The sequence below is a fragment of the Mus pahari genome, chromosome 13 (genome assembly GCF_900095145.1).
Source record: "Mus pahari chromosome 13, PAHARI_EIJ_v1.1, whole genome shotgun sequence".
Taxonomy (NCBI): domain Eukaryota; kingdom Metazoa; phylum Chordata; class Mammalia; order Rodentia; family Muridae; genus Mus; species Mus pahari.
The window spans coordinates 30,384,555-30,407,361 of NC_034602.1; the positions used below are offsets into that span (position 1 = coordinate 30,384,555).

At 49.5% G+C, this 22,807-nt stretch overlaps 1 protein-coding gene across 1 annotated transcript in view; it reads left to right on the plus strand.

Moving 5' to 3' along the window:
* The first annotated feature begins 3,519 nt into the window (after positions 1-3,519).
* Jakmip1 (janus kinase and microtubule interacting protein 1) overlaps positions 3,520-22,807 on the plus strand; it is a 121,126-nt gene continuing 101,838 nt past the window's right edge. Inside the window, exon 1 of the mRNA XM_029545014.1 lies at positions 3,520-3,769. The gene's annotated coding sequence lies outside the window, so the exon portion shown is untranslated. The remainder of the gene's footprint in view (positions 3,770-22,807) is intronic.

Below are 22,807 nucleotides of genomic sequence, written 5' to 3' on the forward strand. Positions count from 1 at the left end.
TTCTCCTTGTGAGAGTTAAAAGCCACTCATGCTGTCACATGCTCACTAGCCTCACTCTGGAGGCTGAGGCAGGGGGCCTGACATGAATTCTAATCTAGGTGCAAGGCGAATATTTATTTTGAATAATTGGGGGTCAGAGAGATGGTTCAGTGTGTAAAAGCACCTGACACTTGGTCTGATGATCTGAGTTCAATCCCCAGGACCCATACTGTAAAAGGAAAGAACCAACTCCCGTGGTAGTACACACACACACACACACACACACACACACACACACACACACACGGTTAATTTTTTTTTATTTAGAAAAACAAGATACAACAAAGACAGCGAGACCCTTTGTAAACATGCATTTCTAATAAATAAGCAAATAACTTTACCCTAAGCATTCATCCCTCAAGCCTTCCCCAGCTTTCAAACAATCTTGAAAATGTGCATGTCACTCATAATGAGTTTGAGACAGGAAAACCTTTCTATCTACATTAAAATTTCCTCTACTGGAGCCTGGTGGTAGTGACTGTGGCACACAACTTAATCCAACCAGAGGCAGGTAGATCTTTCTGAGTTCCAAGACAGCCTGGTCTATAAAGTGAGTTCCAGGATGGTCAGGACTACACACAGAGACAAACCCTGTCTCAAGAAAACAAAAACAAAAAACAAACACCAACAAAAAAGTTTTCTCTACACTCATTACAGAACTCTGAATGATCTATTTCTATGATTTCTGCATAGAAAAATGTTACCAAATCATTATCCCATGAAGTCACTCAAAACATATGAAGAAGAAGGATGAGAAGGAAGAGGAGGAGGAGGAGGAAGGGAATCCAACCAAAAGACACTACTATAATAGTGGCTGGCTGTCAGCTAAGTAATTAATTCAATTAATACTGTTTTTATGAGTCTTGTGTCTTGTTATGTTTGTGGCTTCTAGCTGTATGAAACAAACTTTGTTGTATTGTGTTATTTTAAATGAAAATAATTTTACATTATGTGTGTATGTCTCTACATGTGTCTATGTATCTATAATGTATGTGTGTCTGTGTTTATATGTGTAGTGTCTCTCTCTCTCTCTGTGTATGTGTTTATATGTGTAGTGTTTCTCTCTCTCTCTCTCTCTCTCTCTCTCTCTCTCTCTCTCTCTCTCTCTCTGTGTGTGTGTGTGTGTGTGTGTCTGTGTGTGTCTGTGTGTCTGTGTCAGAACCACTGTGGGAGTTGGCTTTCTCCTTTCACCATATGGGTCTCAGGTCATCAGACCCAGTGACAGGTGTTTTACTCACTGAACCATCTCTATGGCCCCATTTTAAAGGAAAATAAACATTGTCTTTTGCACAGAACTTTGTAATTCTTATTCTTCTTAAGGAGGGCTCCTGATTTCAGAAGCTCTGGGCATCATGAAACTCATGCACCACACAGACATCTGTTCATAATCCATTCTTCTCTTACCCATCATCAGAACCCTGTGGTATTATTTTTCATTATGCATCTGAAAAAAAACCAAACCCTGCTTCCTTAAATAAAGAAATTCCCCTCTGGAGTGAGGGGCTGTACAATAGTGTTCTGGCCAAACATCAAATAGGAGCCTCCAGAAGAGTTTCCAGAAAAGCTGTTGCAAGGAGCTGTGGGATGTGTCCTGTGCATTTTGAATCTCTCTCTCCTGTCTGGAATGAAGACAGGATACAGGAAGACGGGTGTCACCTTGCTACCTTGAAGATAACATGAGGAAGGGAATCCCATGTTGAGGAGGGGAGGAGAAAGTGAGGGCTGGCTTGCCTTGGGTCTCTTAAGTGAGGAAAAGTATACTGTAGAATAGAGCTTTAGATAACTTGTGGCCAAATGCAGTCTGTGACTGATACACATGTATCGAATCAGGGCAAACTCAGTGGTGGCTCTAGTAACAGAAACTTACTATCTTTGTTCTAAGCTACAATGGCTCCCTCAAGCCATTCAAGACTCCCGCGGTTCTCAGAAGCCTCCCTCTGCTCCTTCCCCAAGTTGGGCTGTTGATGTTTTGGTGTTCGAGGTTCACCCACTATGTCCTTCCCGTGCACCTCTCTGCACCCATTTTCATAGAAACAGGAGTCAGATTGGATGAGGGGCCAGGATACTCCAGGATAACCTCATCTAATTAATGAGACTTGCCAAGGTCTTTTTTCTAAAGAAGGTCATATTGTGAAGTAGAGAGAGAGGGAGTGGGGTGGGGGAAGGGGGAGGGGCAGACTCTGATCATCCTTGAAACACCTCATTCCTGCTGTTCTTTCCTAGCTGTGTTCCTACCACATCGTTCCTGTTGCTACCAGGCCCCCATTTCAGACCATGCTCTCTTTACAACTGGTCCGTTGTTGTTAATGACATCCTTGGAGTCCCTCACAAACATTCTGGGTCTTTCCTCCACAGTTCTGGGAAGATCTGTCCTCTCTAAAGTCAGGCAGAACCATGTGTCTTACAAACTCCTGTATCAGGCCACCTTTCCTTTACACTGCTCTGTAAATTGTGCTCCTTCTGACCCAACCTCATAAGTCTGGCCTGTGACAGCTGTCCATCAGTAGAGCCCCACTGACTCAAGCAGGATGAAGAGTGCAGGCAAGGAAACAAGCCAGGGAAATTCCTGCTCATTTGTTACCACAGCTCAACAGAGTTTATCCTGTCTGGTATATTTAAAAAGTGTGAACCTGATAGCAGTTTTTCCCAAGGTGAGACAAGTCTCAGGGTAAATGCCAAAGGCTTTCCCGCAGTCCATAAGACTTCATGATGCTGGCCTCTGCCCATTCCTTCTTACCTTTCCAGTCTTCTCTCCGCCTCGAGACAGTCTTCTTTAGCCTGTCAAATATGCCCCACTGTCATTAAACTATTTCCTAGGCGTGGATGCTCTTCCCCATCTTTGCTGGGGATCTTAGATCTTAGGGACAACACAGTAGGTCCTCAATAAATATCTGTAGACCTACACTGAACCAATGGATCTCTGCCTAGCTAAACCCTACCCTCCTGCAAGACCCGGTTGCCATCGCATTGTCATGAAGTAGGTGTGGTTTTACTCAATGATGGAGACGTCAGAATCGTCGGAATCCCGGGTCTTCCGCTTACCACTTGTGACCTTGAACATTTTTTCGCTTTAACCTCTGATCTTCAGATTTCTTATCTGCACAATGTGGGGGTAGACACTCCCCCCGCACCACCACCCCCCCGCCCGCCATCGCTGCATCTTTCCCAGGATGGTCACCATCCCGCGGTGGGTGGCCTCTGTGGGCAGGGAGAGCTTCCTAGGCCTGAGAAGGTTCTCCTCCAACTCCCGTTGCTCCTGCCTGCGATGGCCGGGGGTCCAGACTAGCAGCACCCAGGCCTTCCCCGCCCAGTGCGCACGCTCGCCTGCGACGGGAGCTGACCACCACTAAGGGCTTTCGCTCGAGGCCGGGAGGACGCCACACCCTCCCCAATGACTGGCGGGAGAAAACACCAATCGGAGGGACGATGCGGGAGGGGGCGGGGCCGCACCGCGAGCCGGCGCCCGGCGCCCACCGATCTGCAGCCGCTAGTGTGCGGCGCCGGTCCCCGCCGTTCCCGCATCGCGCACGGGTTCCCCACGGGCCGAGCCTTCTCGGCTACGGTCCAGGTTTTCTTTATTTTCATTTTTTGCATGCATTCATTTTCTGTTCTATCTCGTCCCTTTTAAGGCAGCGGCAACGGCGACAGCAGCGTAGGTGCGCGCGGGGAGGGGGCGGCCGGAGAATGCGGCTCCCCGCTGCTGCTCAGCTCGGGTCGGAGCGTCAAGCAGGTGGGTACAGGTGTGCCGCGTAGGAAGGGGGTCCGGGACACCGCACCCAGTGGGTGGACCCTGCAACGAGACACCGCTACCCTTGCTGCCTGTCCGATCCCCACCCCCAGCCTCCGCGCCCCTCACAACCGTTCATCCTACCACCCAGCCCCGCCCATCTCCCCTCCCCCACTCTCCCCAGCTATTCCCCCCCACATCTTTCCTGTGGTGGCGGCGCTCCCCAACACTGGCCCGTTGCTCCCCTGTGTCGCTCACACCACATCGCTTTCCACTCATCTCGTCCTTACGTCCCGGAGTGAGGAGTGGGAGGGGACCCACCCGTGCCCCAGCAAGTGGCGTAGGGGGGCGTGGTTGGCCGGCCCGTTCCAGTCCTGAGGGTCTCTGCCTAGGTGGAGCCCAGAGTATGTAGGGGTGACCCGGAGTGGGAGGCCGCCCTGGTGATATCCCACCCCACGTATTACACAAGCTGCGGCTGCCGGGCTACGCACACCCTCGCGCCGCTCCGCCCACGTGTGCGCCGGGGAGAAGGCTGGAGCGCTGCGAAGAAAGGCTGGTATCCACCCTGTGCCCGGCGGCGCGCCCTGGGTGCACCGCCTTTCGGGGCAGGCTCCAGGATCAGCTCCATGGTGCTGTCCAGTACCATGTCGTGTTCCTGGTGATCAGGCTGGCGACCTTTCGGCCTCCATTTAGTGAGCTGCGCTGTGCTGCATATTCCTAGACCTTCATTCAGTCCATCATTCCACCTTCCCAGCTGCCGGATTCTAAGGATAGGCCATTTTAGGCCACTGGCCAGGCTGGAGCCTTTCACTTCCCTTCCCGCACCAAGGCTCTACCCTAGACTGTCCTCGGCGCTTTAAGTTCAAAGATACTGGTAGCACCTGCCATTAGTGCACACTCTGGCCCCCTGACCTTGGACTTTGCTGTGCTGTTTCCATTTCGGGCACGCCCTTCCTTCATCTGGCCGGCTCCTTGTAGACCAAAGTAAAGCCGAGCTCCTTGCCAGTCCATGCTTCCTGGTGTGGCAGGGCCGGTCCCCGCCCCCGCCCCCCTCCCCGGACCTTCGCGGTGAATGGCTGTACCTCCCAAAGCAGAGGAGGAGAGGGCACACCTGATGCCACCTCGTGTAACTTGGGAGTCCCTGATGTGTGGGCAAGGCTAGGGGAGGAGCCGGCTGTTTCTCCAACTCATAGGGCGGGCTGATGACTGTCCCATCAGGTGGGCAGGCCAAGAGGAAGGGACGGGTTCGAAGTGAGGTGTGGTGCGAAAGCTCATTTTGTGGGATCATTTGTGAAGCTGAGGATTGTCGCAAAGTGCTCATTGAGACTTTGCTTCAGGTAGGATTGCTGAGGCCTGCACGGGAGTGGGAATTCTCAACACCTGGGCCATTTCGCAACATGAAATTCTCGAAAGGTCTGTGTGGTCTTGTAGATGTCAAGACTGCCATTCCCTGTTTCATAAGCCATCTTCAGAGTCCCACTATCTCCATTGGGGCAGCGAGTTCCTCACTGTTGGTGTCCCTGGCCCACCTGATCCCTTTTCCTGCTGTCCTATCTCAGCAACTTTTGTGCTTCGTGGTCTTGTCTGCACACAAATTGGGTTTTCCCTGCCGTTGTTCCTTTAAAATACTGTCTCCTTCTTGTTTGTCTGAGAAATTCCTGCTCACGTGATAACACCCTGCACCGGAGTTACATTCTTGTGGCTTTCTCTTGATTTGCCAAACTGTGACTCCCTATGTGTACCTCCCAGAGCATCACACTTGTGTGCAGCAACAGGATTTATGTGGGTTTCCCCTCAGGCAGATCTAGCCCACTAGGGATTCTGGGAACTGAGATGTCTTAAATAACCTACCCGCCTCTTGGAATCCGGAGGCGTTTTCTACCTGGGCTTTCTGACTAAGGGTCCTCCTGTGGGGACTGAGTATTACTGTGGTCCCCATCCTCTTGAGTGGGTCTCCTCTTCTGGGGTGATAGAACGGCCCCACTAGACTCATCTGTGCCCTGATTCTTATTGCTATGAGAGATCTTGGGCAAGGACACTAACCCCTCGCTCGCCTGTATAAATGGGGGTCAGGTGGGGTGGGGGGCAGTGTCCCTCTTTTGCTGGGTCGTCTAGGGATCAGAGGTGTCGTCCTCTTACTAAATGATCCTGATGATAAGTCTATGTTGAGCTGTGTCCTTCAGCTCTGTTGCAGAGCAGGCGCCCATGCTGGTTATGCTGATGATCCTAAGAAAACAGTCCTGGGTGAGGTGAGGTCAGGCCCCCAGTGGCTCTGTGTCTCTAGGCAAGGCACTCAGTCTCTGTGCTCTGTGGGAGGGAGGGTTCTATAAAGAGAATCGCTTGCACTGCTCTACCTCCCACTTCTGCCCGGAGGGCTCTTATTTTAGCCCCATGCTGTGCAGGTACAGATCACGTGATGAGGATGAGCAGCCTGCTCCAGTGGCAGGGCAGAAGGTCAGTGAGCTTTCCTCTGCCTCAAATGCTGCCACAGCTGTGATACCCCCGTAGTGTATCCCCATTCTTCCTGCAGGGCTAGAATAAAGCTTAGGTACTGTCCCTCTGCTTTCTATGGAACCATGCCACCATAATAGCCTCCTAACCACTGGGGCTGCTCTAGTTAGAGGCTCAGAAAAGGAACCCGGGATGGCCAGCTATCTTTGGTCATCTGGTTCCACAGGCAGCTAAAGACAGAGAGGACACAGGCAACATCATCAGAGAGGTGGAGTAGGGGTAGCTCTGGGAGCCTGAACTGAGAGTGGAGAAGGCAGCCGTCTCATAAAGAAGTGGACATGAGGACAGTAAGGACCCCGGAGATGTAATTGGATGCTGGGTCAAAACTCTGGCTGGGGGTCTGGAGAGATGTTTCAGCAGTTAAAAGCACTTGCTGCTCCTGAAGAGGACCTGGGTTGAGTTCCTAGCACTCATATAAACTCACAACCATCTGCAAATCCAGGTCCAGGAAGTTCTATGCCCCTTCTTGGCTTCTGCAGGCACTGGGCACCTAAATGGTGCATAGGTATACACACAGGCAAGATATTCGTACACATAAAATAAAAGTAATCATTTAGGGACAAACCCAGGCTAGAAGCAGAAAAGAGGTCAGCATTCTGAGGGCAAACCAGAGGATGGGAGGTGGCGGGATGGCACTCTGCTCTTGCCTCTGACTTGGGCACACCTTTTCAAAATTGCCCAGGAAGTGCTGGGCTTCTGAGGAACTTTCAGAGTGGACTGGCAGATGTTATGGTTTTTAGAACAGTATAGCAAAGGTCTTACCAAGCGACAGGGTCCATACCAGGGTTGGCAGTCAGTATCCGTGTAAATAGTTACTGGCACACAGCCCTGCCATGCTTTTTGGTGCAGGATGGTCTGTGGCTGCTTTGGCTTGGACCTGGTAGAGCCGGCATGGTAGGTGGAGGTGGTCGCTGCCCTGTGGACCACACTGTCTCTGACTCTGAACTTGTTCAGACCCAGAGGGAGGTCTCTTAAGAAATGGGCACCGAGAGGCTCAGCACAGCCAGCGAGTTTGAAGGCAGGAAGTCACTGTTCTTTATTTCTTCATTTGTTTTTCTTGGAACTTTATACTTCTGTTGCGACACATCTAATTTTACCACATTTGTGAGGTATAGGGTACGATATATCTTATATCTAATGTCAAATTTGCTGATCACTTCTCAAAATATTTTATATTAACTGTATATTTATTATTTAACAATGGCTATTCCAGTAATCCTTGTTACATGCGCAGTTTGTTGCATGAAGCACAGTTGCATTACTCTGTGGCCATGGCTGTCATCCATTAACAGAACTTTCTATTATCCTAAACTGCAGGATGAGTTCTTTACTGACCCTCACTGCCCAGTGCAAATACCAGCTTCAGGTTCGTGCCAGTGTTGCTTTTTACCAGTTAACTATGCAAATGTCTGTGCCCTTCAGGATCCTCTGCATTTTACTTTCCTTACTTGGTGAGAGCCAATGGTCCCTCGTGTCATGGATTTTATCAACCTGATATAGACCTAGACATGTTTTAGAAGGGGAGTCTGAATTGAAGGATTGCCTCTATCGGATTGGTCTCTGGGCATGTCTGTGGAATATTCATTATCTTGATTGCTAATTGATGTGGAAGAGCCCAGCCCACTGTGGACTGTGCCACTCCTGGGAAGTCCATAGTAGGTTGTATAAGAAAGCAGGCTGAATAAGCCATGGGGAACAAGCCAGTAAGCAGCACTCCTCTATGGTCTCAGCTTCAGTTCCTGCCTTCAAGTCCTTGTCTCGAGTTCCTGCCCTGACTTCCCGCGGTGACCGACTGTAACCTGTAACAACTCCCACCCCACCCACCTTGAAGTTGTTATGGGTCAATATTGTGACACAGCGACAGAAAGCAAACTAGACCAGAAATTGGTACCAGGGGGTGTTGCTATAATTGACCTGACAATGTTGTTTGGGGCAATGGGGGAAACATTTGAAGCTTTGCGCTAGAAAAGCCATTTGTGCTCAGAGTTTAATGGACTGTTCTGTGGGAGCTTGGAATATGTGGGTGCTGAGAGCTGTGCAGATAGTGGAGGCTGCCTTGTGAGGCTTCAGAGGGGAAGTTTGAGAGTCCATCAAAGACACTGTTGGGGCCATTTTATGATGGATTTTGAGTGGAGACTCTGTAGTTTCTGGTCAACTGAGGCTGAAGAATCAACAGTGATTAATTAATAAGACACCAGCATCACTGAAATCTTCTGGGAGGTGTTTCCTCTGGGTCAGCACACAGAAGCTGAGGTCCAGGAGGGGCCAAGGCTGCCGATCAAGCTGGCCACAGAAGTTGATAATGTGTAAGAGTCCCTTAGGTAGTTCTGGTTTTGAAGGCATGAAGGTGCCATGGAGAACAGCTGAGGCTTGGCTCTGTGAGAGGCCAGACCCGGCCACCAGTGAATGTATAGCTTCAGTAGCAGTGAAAACCATTAAGATTGACGGTATCATGGAGAGAAGTTTGGAGGCCAAGAGAGGCCATTGGTGAAGGTGTGGCCGTGGGCACCCCCAAGATATTGGAAATGCTGGATCCTGGGACATCCTTCAAGGACAGTAGTAAGTGTGAAGTGCAGCTGGTTAGAGCTGACAAGGCAGGCTACGTGCTGTGGATGGCAGAACTGAAGGGGTGGCTACAACCAATCATTAGGAGCCCAGAAAATCAAGAGTGAGTCCAAGATGGACACTGAACTTTGCCCACTGTTGAGTGTTGGTTTTGGTTTGGTTTGCTTGTGTAACTATGGTCTGGTCCTTCTCTCTCAGAATAAGGAGATATGGACCTTGTTTTGGATTTCACAGGCATTCACAGTTAATAGACTTTTGGTTTTAATTTTTTTGGTTTTTCAAGACAGGGTTTCTCTGTGTAGTCCTGGAACTCTGTAGACCAGGCTGGCCTCGAACACAGAAATCCACATGCTTCTGCCTCCTGAGTGCTGGGATTAAAAGCGTGTACCACCACGCCCGGCTCTTGGTTTTAATTTTTATATTTTATGTGTGTGGGTTTTTTGCCTGTATGCACATATGTATGTATATGTTATGAATGGTTGTGAGCCATTAGGTAAGTAAGCTGGAAACCTACCCTTGGGGTGATGGTTTGTATATTCTTGGACCAGGGCGTGGCACCATTTGGAGGTGTTGGAATAGGAGTAACTTGGTTGGAGTAGGTGTGTCACTGTGGGTATGGGCATAAGATGTTCACCTTTAGTTGCCTGGAAGTCAGTCTTCCACTAGCAGCCTTTGGATGAAGACGTAGAACTCTCAGCTCCTCCTGCACCATGCCTGCCTAGATGCTGCCATGCTCCCACCTTGATGGTAATGGACTGAACCTCTGAATCTGTAAGCCAGCCCCAATTAAATGTTGTTTTTTTATAAGACTTGTCTTGGTCATGGTGTCTGTTCACAGCAGTAAAACCCTAACTAAGACACTTGGTCTTCTGCAAGAGCTCCAGTGTTCTTAAACTGCTGAGCCATCTCAGAAGCCCTGGTGTTGGTTTTGTAAAGAAATTATGGACTTAAAAATCATCGACAATTTTCTTTTTAAGGAATGGAACTTTTAAAATTGGACTGTCTTTTATATTGTGATAGGAACATGAGATCTTAAGGGCCAAGGAATGAAAGAATGTGGCTTGAAGTGATATATTTGTGTCTCAGAGTCACTCAGGGTAGAATGCCATAGCTATTTCTTTTTAAATGACATTATTTATTAGCTGAGGGGAGGGTGCCTGCCACAGCTGTGTGGAGGGGAGAGGACAACCGTGGTTCTCTCCTTCCACTGTGTGGCGCCTGGGGATGGAACTCAGGCTATTAGGCTGGGCCACAAAGTACTTGTTTGGCACTGTGCATTGGTCTGTTGAGCCGTTTCTCATAGTTTGCTTTGCCAGCTTGATACAGACCTGGACACTCTTCAGAGGAGAGAGTATGAGTTGAGGAATTGCCTCCATGAGATTGGCCTGTGGGTGGGTCTAAGGAGTATTGTCTTGATGTGAGCTGTTAGATGTGATGGGAGAACACCCGTCCATTGGGAGAGCTGCCAACCCTGTGTAGGTGGGCCTAGGCATGTATAGGAAAGCAGACTGAGCAAGCCATGGGGAGCAAGCCAGTAAGCAGCATGCCTCCGTGGTCATTCTGTTCCTGCCTTGAGTTCCTGTCCTGGCTTCCCTGGATGATGGACAGTAAGCTGTAAGATGAAATAAACCCTGTCCTCCCCAGCTCTGGGTTGCTTTTGATCAGTGCTTTATCCCAGCAACAGAAAGCAAAGTAGAACACTGGGGTTTTGTGCTTGAAAATCCCCTGGACACAAGGATGGGGAAGGCCTTGTCTGGCACTGTGCAGCAGACAGAAGCAGCAAGGTGGTCTTCCGGGACAGCACATTCAGAGGGCTATTGGTCTGTTATGTGTTGTTCGGTGTGACCTGAGTGTGGCCTCTTCCCCCTATCCAGGGCCCTGATGACTTCAGCCTAACCATGGCAACCTGGGACTGGGCACTGGCCGCCTGCTCTCTCTCCCCGTGGCCCTGGCTTGGCTGAAGGACCACTTTGAGGAATGAAAGAAGTTCTGTGTGCATCAGTGGGGCCTGGGCTTTGTGGTGGTAATGTGCTTGTGTATTCCAGGTCACAAGGACATGCTGGCTCAGCTTTCTGGCCTGTGGCCTCTCGCTCGCAGTGTTTTGAGTTCAGAGCCTTTGGTACTTACCTCGGGGATGGACAGAGTGGGATGTGCCATGGGAGGGGGGTGTCCTGTTTCCCTGCAGAGCTGAGGCATAAAAGTCAGGTGGGTAGTGACCAATGACAGGGCTCCTTCTGTGTCCCTTTTAATACTGTTTTGGAGGCTGGCACTGTACCTGTGCACTCCAGCATGGGATACTGTTTAATGATGTCACAATCTTCCATTGAGACAGACCACCTCCTTCCCTGTTCTACAGGACTTCTTAAAAAAAAAAAACCGAGGTAAATTTACAGAACATGAAGCTAACCATTGCAATGGTTCTGGGTCCTCCATGCCAAGCACTGTGCTGTCAGCATCCAATCAGGAGTCCGGTTTAGTGGCTCCTAATCTCCCCAGCAAGAGCATGGGGAATACCCCGAAGCTGGAGAGAGGACTCGAGGAGTGGGGGAACGGCCAAGGGAGGCCAGCTGGCACAGTGCAGGGAACCCTAGCTGCCCCTTTGCCAGTTTCTGGAACATGCCGGACTCTTGCTGTGCCGAGCATTTCTGTCTGCTGTTTTCTCTCCAGAAGGCTGTCTTCTGCCCTGGCCATGGCCATGGCTGACTGCTTGGCTCCCTTCCTATCTTAAAATGCTGTCTCGGGTCAGGACTCCACTTTCCCCTCACCCTTGCTTCAGTTTCCTTCTGAGAGTCATCGTGAGCGGATATGACTTTGTCTCCCTCTTTCACGTCCACTCCTCAGAGACTCATTTCCCAAGTTTTCGTGACCCTTGAGCCATCCGGGTGGTGTCCACGTGCACCAAACACGCATCACTGCTGCGTGGAGGTGAGGTGACTTAGTTTTCCCCGTGCTGCCTGGCGAGCTCTGAGCACAAGGCTTCAGTTTTTCTGGGTTCTGCGTCCTCTGTGAGATCTGGAGGATGTCCTTGTTTATACCCGGGTCTGCCGTTGCTAAGTCATGAACCGGCTAGCTCAGCATACGGTTTGTGATGCCCCTGCTGGAGGTGCTCAGGCTTGGAAAACTCAGGTGCCTGTGTCGGATGACCAGGAGACCTCCTGAGCTGAGCTGCTGTTATAGCAGCCACCCCACAGTGTGGCTTCTGAGCACCGAGACATGACTCCAGCAGGCATGGGGTCAGACTTACTAATGTGAATAAGCCCAGGGGTGAGTGGAGCTGTGGACATGTGGGGAGAGGGTCCTGCTGTAGAGGCTTTGGATACTGTTAATATCACTTGTTGCTGTTTCAATTGTTATGATATAATCACTGGAATATTTAAAGTGACAGACTGATGGGTAGGCTGGGGGGGGGAACAGGGGGACACCTCCCCCCACCTGCCCAAGGCCTGGGCTTGGTCTAGCACTGCACAACTGAAGTGACAGTATCCTTGTTAGGCCCTGCTGCTATAGGCTGAAGCTCCCTGAGGCTAAGTGTTGGTAGTACAAGGTATTCACACCCACCAGTTTCCCCCGTCCCAACTCTGCCTTCTGTTGTCTGTGTGACCTTGGGCCAGGGAGGATTGAGGCCCTTTGGTTTCCTGTTCTGTGAACCAGAAGCTCAGCCTGATGAAAATCAGTGACAGAGAACCATTGTTCACAGAAGGGTTTCTTGTAATCTTGCTATGACTTGGGTCCCCAGGTCTTAGAGGACCTGGAGCTGCCTTCGTTAGGGAGAGGAGAGACCCACAGGGCACACAGTTGGAATAAAATTACAAACCTATATTGACACCAGCCCAAATGGCTTTTTGAAGGCTGGAGACAGGGAATACTGATGGTCCCATCTACAAGGTTTTCTGCTCATGGCCTCTTGACTTTGTGCCCTGGGGTAGGGGTGGGAGGGCTCACAGTTGCTTACCACTAACCTGTAGCCTAGGTAGTCACTCTGATATGTCTGGAGAGTGCTGGGACACTCCTAGTGTCCCTTCTACTAATGGTACTAGTTTCTCAAGTTGGCTACAGTATTTTACCCTAGAAACTTAAGATGTTTCCCAGTACTTCCCTACATGGCTGTGGCCCCTGCTATCTCCAGCTGGGGTGCCTAATCTACCACTTTCTGCCAGGCCAGTTAGGGCACTGCGTATTGAATGATCCCTTGCTGGCTTCTTCCTAGGAGCTCTGGTGCCTGAAAGTGTCTGTCAGGTATCAAGGTGGAAGTGGGTTGGGCTCACACATAAATTGAAATGACTTTGGCTGTGTGATTGAGGGTCTTGTTGGAGGGTGTGAGTCCTGTGAGTTTCAGGTGCTTCCTGAGACTTGTAAGTTTTATTTACTTCCTAGGGAATTAAAAATATTTTTATTTTGTATGTATGGGTATTTTTCCTGCAGGTATACATGAGTTATGCATGTCTGGTGCTCATGGAGGTCAGAAGATAGCATCAGATTCTCTGGAACTGGAGTTACGATTCATTGACTATAAGCCACAAGATGTGTAGATTTGGGGAAACGAACTTAGTTTCCCTGCAAGGGCAACAAATACTCTAAGTTACTGAGCCTTCTCTACAGCCTCCAACTTCCTGAGTCTTTTAAGTCCTCTTTTTCCATGAGTGTCTTAGTTAGGGTTTTACTGCTGTGAACAGACACCATGACCAAGACAACTCTTACAAGGACAACATTTAATTGGGGCTGGCTTACAGGTTCAGAAGTTCAGTTCATATCACCAAGGCAGGTACATGGCAGCATCCAGCTAGGCATGATACAGGAGGAGCTAAGAGTTCTACATCTTCATCTGAAGGCTGCTAGGAGAATACTCACTTTCAGGAAGCTAGGACAAGGGTCTTAAATCCATGCCCACTGTGACATACCTACTCCAACAAGGCCACACCTTCAAATAGAGCCATTCCCTGGGCCAATCATATTCCAACTATGACAATGAGGGAATATTTCCTAGTTGTTACAGACATATTATATGAATGAAGACTACGGGCTGTCCTGGAGCATTCTCAGGACAGGGACTGGACTTGCTTTGTCAGCTGCACTGTCTACCCACTGTTCCTGACCAAGCAGGCTTTCTCTGTTTGCCCATTCCTGCCCAGCCAATGCCATGCCTTCATTTGGAGCTCATCTTCATTACCAGGCTTTCCACCTGAGAATCTTCCCTCACAGCATCATGCGCCCCTCCCCAGACCTCCCCTCTGCCTGTTTCTGTAGTTTTGCTAAAGATGAACACTAGATGCTCCAAGACAAACAAGCCCTGTTGCTGTAGGGTATTGGGAAATGGGAGTCCTCCAGCAGAGGACAGGGAGGCAGGCAGAATCACCCATTTCACAGTATAAGTTGTCATTTTGAGCGTTCACAAGCCCCAGGCTGCTGGGTTGTAGCTATCTTTCAGTTTTTGCTGGTGAATGGTGAGGAGGGCTTTGCAGGTAAGCTAGGAGGTTCAATGGTGATGTCGCTCGGACATCGAGGACTTTGCCGTGCCTTCTGGTGAGGAGATCCACTTGAAGACCTCAGATGCACCAGCCATGGAGGCTGGCAGCGGGCATTCTGGACTGCAGCTGGTGTCCTGTGGCTGTTCGATGAGGAGTCGATTTGCTCCTTCCCATTTACCGGCACCAGAGAAGGAAAAAAACATGATGGATCTGAAAAACGAGCGGTTGAAGAAGCTTAAAATTGTCTATCTGCATTAAACATAAATAACTCTTGGCTCCTGAGTTATATGCTGTGTGCAGTCCCTGCTTCATTTAAAGCAAGCGAGAGCAATAAGGGGAACGGAGGATCGGAAAGATGAAAGCAGTGGGCGAGGAAGAGTCAGGTCAGTGTCCTTTCAGGATGAGGGACACGGGTCTGCCCACGCTTACACCCAAGCATGCATAGACAGCACTGAGTGAACTCAGTGGGTTTAATGAAGACAGAGCTTGTCAGTTTGAGAGGGAAACATGGTTGGTGGGGTAGGGGAGGCACTGTAGAGGAGTGAGTGAGGATGAGCTTGATAAAAATTATATGCATATATACAAATTATTGAACAATAGTAAAGGAGAAAAAAAAAGGCAAAATGGCAGAGGCCAATCCAACCATTCCAATGACACCATTAACCAGAAATGTGTGAGACGACCCAATCAAAAGATGGACATTTTCAGAAAGGATAGAGCATATGCTCCGAGTCTATGCTATCTTAATCCACCTGGTCTACTGTAACAAAATACCTTAGGCTTGGAGCTTCTAAATAAAAGAAATTTCTTTCACACATACTAGAGGGTGGTAGTCTAACTCAGGGCACGTACATATTCAGTGTCTGCTGAGGGCCTGCTTCCCTGTAGGTAGCAGGTTTCCCAGTGAGTCCCCCTATATCAGGGAGGGCTGCCATGCCTTGGGTCTAACCCCATTTGTGGGGGCAGGGCTTCACCCGTCCCCTCCCTGCCCCACTGCAGGCCATCACATTTGTTAGGTTTTTAGCAGGCGTCTGTCTGACTCAGATCTGGGAACATAAGACCTTGGACCACAGCACTGCCCAGTGAGAGACATTTTAGATCCAGAGGAATAAACAGACGCTGAAGGATGGGAATAGAAACCCAGAGAAAACTAGAGTAACTGTGCGGATATCAAACAGAATAGACTTTAACATAAAATAATCACTAGATACGAGGAACAACATTTTGTAAGTATAAAAAAAGATTGTTTCCACAGGGCTAGTTAACATTATTTGTCAGCAATGCTCTCACTTAACAACGTAGCACCAAAATCCATGAGCAAAACCCCCAAAGTGAAGGGAAGTATTCAATAATGATAGTCACTCACACACTCCATTTCCCTGCACCCCTGTGGTGCTGGGGATGAGACCCAGGCTCTCAAACACACGAGGCAGTGCTCTACTGAGGTACACCCTCCACTCAATATCCCACTCCTTTTTAAATTTTCTAATTTTTGAGCATTTTTTTATTCTTTGAGAATTTCACATATGAATACCATGTATTGTAGTCATATGCATCCCCTGTTCCCCTTTCATCCTCCTGGACCCCCCCCCACTACCCAACAGCCCCTCCCCACTTTAAGCTCTCTTCTTTTTTCTTGTCACTCACGGAGTCCAGTTAGTGCTGAATGTATGCATGTACACCGGTGTGGGACCATCCACTGGAGCTTGGCAACCTACCAGGGGCCACATCCCTGAAGGAAAAAAAAAAAAAGGACTCTTCCCTTCCTCAGCAGCCATTGGCTACTGATAGCTCTACAACTGGGGGCGGGGCCTCAAGAGCCCCGCCCACCCATGCTGAATGTAGCTTGGCTAGATTTTGTGCAGGCAATCTCAGCTGCTGTGAGTTCGTGAGCACAGTGGTCCTATCATGCCTAGAAGACACTGGATTAGGTCTCCTATTCTCCAGGACCTTTTTTTTCCCCCCATGTTCCCTGAAGTAGAGGCAGGCAGGTGTACTGTGAATGTCCCTTTAGGGCTAAGCACTCTAACTGGCTGTGAGCCCTTCAGTAACTGCAGTTGCAAAAACAAGGCTCTCTGATGAGGGCAGAGAGCAATATTCCTGTTAATAGACCGAATGGACGGAAACTGGCAAAAAATGGGGGCACTAGAGCAACACTGTAAAACCACTCGCGGTAACAGGCACTAGCAGAGGTCAGTAGAGGGCCCAGATTTCTTCCTGGGCGACATCCAAGGTCCCACTTTTCCTTTCTTTCACCTCACAATCCTTCTACTCCCTTATTCCCTGGCTGGTTTGTTCTGGTCTTCTATGGCAAGTTTCCTAGCTTGTCCCCTGTCCCTTCGTGACTGTCACCCTTTACCTTCCCGCCCTGCCTACTGATCGTGTCTATGACCAACCCGAAGACATTCTTTTTTTTGCCCCCAACACTGATAACCCCACATCTACCACTGTCCAGCCTTCCTTAGGACTCAGGATTCTCCCCAGCCCGCTTCACCTTCCCTTCCGTGGCCTCTTCTCGGGCTCCATCCACCCTAGTGGATGCTTGACTCTGTATGCCTGCCTCTTCATCGGTAATGTGACTGCTCGGAGGGCGGGTCCTGCACCTGCTACTGCTGCTGAGCCTTCTTATTGCACAAAAGGATTGGAAAGTGGCATCCTGCACCGAAGTAATGCAGTGTTTATTTGTAGTCTAGACATACCATCAGTGAAGCATTAATAGGAACATTGATCCTAGCCTAGGTAAGGGTATGCATCATCGGCTGGAAGGAACACCTCTAAAGAGCTTGTGTAGTGGGAAGGTAAAGGTTAGTTAGCAGCGGTAGCAGAAGCTCTAGGAAGCAGTTCATGACATCATATTCTCCGGTGCCCTGCCTTTGAGCAGCCTGCCTCTTTAGTCCTTTTGGGGCTTTTGATCGGCCCTCTGATGAGATCTAGAGAGCAGGGGTGTTTTATGTTTTCAGTTTTTTTTCTAAAGTGTTTGACAGGTTTCTCTCCTGTTACGAATTTCTGTGCTTTCCTGCTGATTCTGAGGGTGGCCTGAGGACCTTGACTGTGTGCAGGGTGCAGAGGGTGCAGAGGCCTTCCCGTGCACATAGACACTACCTTCAAACTGGTACTCTAGGGACAGTATACTTGGCTTCTGGCACCTTCTTACAGAAGGAAGAAGTCCTGGCTCTTGCACTGTGCTCTCCCTGCATGGGATGATGGGCGTGGTCACACATCTGGGAGAGGAGGGGAGGCTGACTGAGAGGTGAAAAACTGTGGGCCAGGGTCTTCGGAGGGGGTCCCAGAAGACCTGGGTTTGGCTTCTCCACAGCCTCTTGGTGGTGTTTTGGGGTCCTTTTTGCCAAGAGTAGGGCATCTGGCTGGTTGTAGGGACAGTGGTCCCTGAGCAGTGTGTGATACCTGTACCCGTCTCTGGCCTGCTTTCTCATCCTCAGAATGAAGTGTTTAAAAATGATTTTTAAATCAATTATTTTGGACCAGGCGGTGGTGGCACACGCCTTTAATCCCAGCACTTGGGAGGCAGAGGTAGGTGGATTTCTGAGTTCGAGGCCAGCCTGTTCTACGAAGTGAGTTCCAGGACATCCAGGGCTACACAGGGAAACCCTGTCTCTCGATAAAACCAAAAAAAAAAACAAAAAAAACAATTACTTTTTAAAATGTGTGCGTTTATGTATGGTGGGTGTACGCGTGTGTGCCATGTCCATGTCTGTGCCAGAGTGGAGCCAGCAGACGACACTGGCTGTCTTGCTCTATGACTGTCACTGAACCCAGAGCGACTACAGCAACTTTCAGCAATCCTCCTGTCTCAGTCTCCATCATAGTACTGGGGTTACAGGTACATGAGACCACACCTATATCTTTATGAGGGCTTTCGAGATTTGAACTCAGGTCCTCATGCTTGTGCGGCAAGGGATATTGTTACCCACTGAGCCATCTCTCCATCCTCCACACCCTTAAAAATCAAACCACACCTAAACCATCTTGTTCTCATAAACAAAGCGGGAGTGGTGTCAAGTTCAGCTCTTTATCTCTGCCAACACTGGTTTTCTCTTGAAGACTATTTTACCTTGATGAATTTAACATTTGGAAAAGAAGTCTGGGAGGCCATGTTTGTCAGAGCAGCTTGTGGCACGCTGATTGACAGCAGGCTTGGGTGTTGCCATGGAAATAGCCCAGGTAGCAACAATATACCCAATGTTCCTGCAAATGGCAACATCCATGAGCTCTGCAGGCTCAGATCTCTTCTCAAGAGAGGATGGGATGGCTCTACCCAGGACAGGATGTTGATAAGAACTCACTGGGCAGCCTAGAAGGAAACAAAACCAGACTGGGCTTGCCAGGCTCGCTCTCCCAGCCTCCAGCATCTTTAAGACATACTTGAGACTTTGTACATCTGGGTTTGAAAAATGGACTCTGTACCCTGAGTGCTGAATATCTTGCTCCGTTTGAGATGTTGGCCCCTCTCCTCTGCCTGGCACTTGCATGGATGGGATGTCATGTATGTAACTGACGGTGGTTAGCTCTTCTGTTCCAAACCTTCAAGCATCAAGGTTGGGAGCTTCCAGGACCACTGCTGACTGATGGATAAGGCCAGGAGCTATGCTCCTCTAAGTATCTGAAACACAGCTGGGTCCTGTGTCTCCTGGAATGCTTGAGATCTTTCTCCACTTCTCCATTGGAGAAACTCTGGCTTTATAGGGAACATTTGGGAAGTTGAATAAATGTACTGAGACAGGGTAACATAACATATTCATGAAACTCATACCTGCTGAAAGGGCTCCCACAATAGATGTGAAACACAGACTCCTGTCACTGTGGCCTCTTGAAGGGACACATACCCCCTACTTGAGTTGGTGGACAATTGGGCCACTCTAAGTCCAGAGGTTGGGACTTCCCACAGAAATTGCTTCTCACTGTGTCACAGGCTATGTAGTCCGAGGTCAAGGTTCTGGGCTGTTCTGGTCTGGTGAGGTCCTCATTGTTTGCAGTTGCAGTGTTCTCCTGTGCCCTGCTATGCTGGTAACACGCAGAAGCAAGCTCTCTCTTTTGTCCTGTCCTGCCTTTTGTAATATAAAGGCCCCGCCTCATCATACCATCTGACCCTGTTAGGGGCGTAGCATATGAACCTTGGGAGTCCCAGCTGCCATCTCTAACTTCACCAGGCCCCGCCTTTGTCCTGTCTACTGCTGTGCCCTTCCCCTGCCACACCCTTCCTGGTACCTCTGACCAAGCCCAGGTCCCTCTCCTCAGATACTTCTCTCATCTGTGTCCCAGATAGGTTCCCCCCATGTAGCTCTTCTCTTCCACATCTCTTCCCAGAGTAGTTAAATATACATGGAGGAGCTATGCTGGATTCATGTCTGAGATTCTAGTGGTCAGCACGAAGCCCAGGGTGGAGCAGGCAGGGGTGCTGCTGGGTCAGTGAATAAGTGAATGAGACTTGGGGTCCCCGCCGCTCTGCCTGCCTAGGTGCCTCTCGTTTCTCTTAGGTTCCTGTGCCTGTCTCTGTAAATTCTCCTTTACCACAGCCAAGGCCACTTCAAGTGTCCCTCCATCAGAGGGGTCCCCATGGCTCCTGTGGCTAAGCAGTACCTGGCCTTGTTATGGTGTCTTCCCAACTTAACTGGGAGGGAGCTCCCTGACTGTATTTGTGTTGGGGCAGGGGTGGTATCAGGTTGCCCACTCTAGGATTGGGATTGCGAGGGGTGTGTGTGTGTGTGTGTGTGTGTGTGTGTGTAGATGACCTCTGGACATCTCCTTCACTCTCTGATGAGCTACTACAAAGCTGGTGAGTAACCCCTCCCCCACAATGGGCTGAGCACCCCACTCTCTGAATGCCAAGTCCCTCCTTCCCCATCCCCCCCCCCAACCGCACTTCCTGGAGCTTCTAGAGAGAAATCATGAGAACCTGTGACACCTGTAAACTCTGGGTCCCCTCCTGGGTCCCCTCCCTCTGGGTCTCCAGCATGGCTTTGTGACAATCTGTGCACGCAGCAGGTGCACTCTGCAGAGAGCGCTCTAAGTATGTCAAGCCACACTGAGCTCAGAAAGGATGTGGAAACCACAGAAAGAAGTTATTCTTTTCTTGGCCCTCACCAACCGTTCCTACCCTTTCTCAGGGGTGGCCCTCACCCACCAGCTCTCTGGGGTGTGTGTACTCTTGGCCTCTTGACTCACTTCATCAGAGTTGATGTGGAAACAGCAGGAGGCCTAAATCCTCTGGGGAGACCTTTTCAGGGTCCTGTCTCATAAGTAAGGGATTCTTGGGTGCTGTAGGCAGTCTGCCCAGAGGCAGGCTTTGCATTCTGGTGGGGAGATTAGCAAATTCTTACAGTCCATCTGAGGCCGAATTCTTCCCTACAAAAAAAGGGAAATAATGGATCTTTCTCCCAGAAGTTCAGAGCACTAAAATAATGTGTCAGTTACCCCCCAAGGTTTTATACCATCTCAGAAGGGGCGGCCACCCACCCTCACACTCCAGGATGACTGGGGCTCTTTGGGCTCTCTGTCTTATGAATGGAGTCAGCTTGACCTTTTCTCTGATGGATCTGACAGCAACTTTGTGGTTCTAACCTCAGGGCCTAGCATAACAAATGGTCCTTAGAAGTCACACCCCAGAACAGGTTAGTACAAAAGACAATAGAGCCATACCCTGTGGCTGTACCACTTGCTGAACACATTGTCTGAGGAATTCACCTGTCCTGCTGGGTTACTTGTAGGTGGGTATTTCTTTGATTCTTTCTTTCTCTCTTTCTTTCTTTCTTTCTCTCTTTCTTTCTTTCTTTCTTTCTTTCTTTCTTTCTTTCTTTCTTTCTTTCTTTCTTTCATCATGAATGTGTGTTCACATGTGTCTGCATGTGTATATATGTCTGTGTTTCCATGGGGCCAACCCAGGATGACACCATTTGCCTTCCTTGATCACTCTCCACCTTATGTATTGACAAAAGGTCTCTTACTGAACCTGGAGCTTGCCATGTCAACCAGTCTGCGTAGCCAGCTTGCTCTGGAGCTCCGCCTGTCTCTGGCTCTCCTGTGCTGGGATCGCAGGAGGGCCCTCATACCTACTCCTTTTATGTGGGGTTTTGAGAACTGAACTTTAGGCCTTATCCATAAGCCATCAGGAGGGCTGTCTTGGTGTGGACAGAGCTATTCACAGGTTTCAGAGCAGCAATTGTCTAAAAGCATTCCCACAGTTTCTGGCACTCCGCAGGAGCTGTAGAGGCAGTGGCTGTTATCAGTTGGCACATATTTCTTCATTTGTGCAGGATTCCGTCTAAAGAGAGGAGGATTCAGATTCTGGCACTTAGTTATTGTTGCAGAATATGTATCACCCATTTCTAACTTCGCCTCTCCTTTTCAGCCTCTGGTAAGATCATACATGAGAAGCTCAAGGACAAAGAGGAGTTCCCATACAGAGTATCGGAAGGGAAGCACCCTGCACTCTCCTGAGTGCCTGTAAACAACTCTAGTGACTGTGTTTCTGAATGTCTTAACATACTCAGAGGAGCAGGTTTTTTTTTTTTTTTTTTTTTTTAAATCAGAAATCGTGATGGAAAGTCGAAAAGTCTGATTATACTGGGAGCGCAGCATCAACTATTCCAGGATTTCTGTTTTATGGGAATGCCTCGGTGGAGTTTGGTTTTGTCAGCGTGCTTTGTTCTTGGAGGCTATAGCTGGGTGGGCAGGAAGGAGCCTGGTTGCTCTTCTCTGAGTGTGTTCTTGGCATCTTCCATGAGCATGCCTGCACTGTGCTGCTCTGAAGAGCAGGGAACAAACCAGGCAGCTCTTTCTGCAGCTGGGGAGTGCCTGGGGTTTCCTTGCTGCTGTCTGCAGCAAGTACCTCACGGTTCTTTATCGGTCCAATGCGGCTGCTATTGCTTGTTCAACCAGGGGGCCTGGTGGATGGGCTGTGATGAGGGGTGCTGGCTCCCTTACACTGCCTGGCACTGGCTAATTTTTAACACTTGCTCCTGAGTCTGGAAACAGCAGTGATACCTTGAGCCTGACTTGGAACCATCTTGGGCTCCATCCTCACAAGCCTTCTGCCACAATGGACAGGTCTCCTTTTGCAGATGATGTGGTTGGGAAGTGAGAGTCCAGTTTTCTTGGTGTGTGTGTGTGTGTGTGTGTGTGTGTGTGTGTGTGTGTGTGTTTCTGCTGCTCTGTACAGTCTGTAGTACCTGTTGGGGTGTTGGAAAGGTGGAAGAGGCAGGCCACGGAGGATAGGCCTGGCCTCCTGCTGGGGTTCAGTCTTCCTGTTTCCTTGCCCCCATCTGCTGGTGTTGTGGTATTTACAGGGTGTTCCCTGAGGCAGGTGCTGTAGCTTCCTCCTCAGCCTTTCAACCTCCATGCCCAGAGGAGGCAAGATCCTGGGATGTAACAGTCACTGAATGGTGAGAGCTATATGAGTTCGGTCTCCCAGCGTGAGAGAGCCTTGCTTCTCTCCGTACACTGCAAAGCTTTCAGGCTGGGAGACCGAGACCGAGACCGGGGT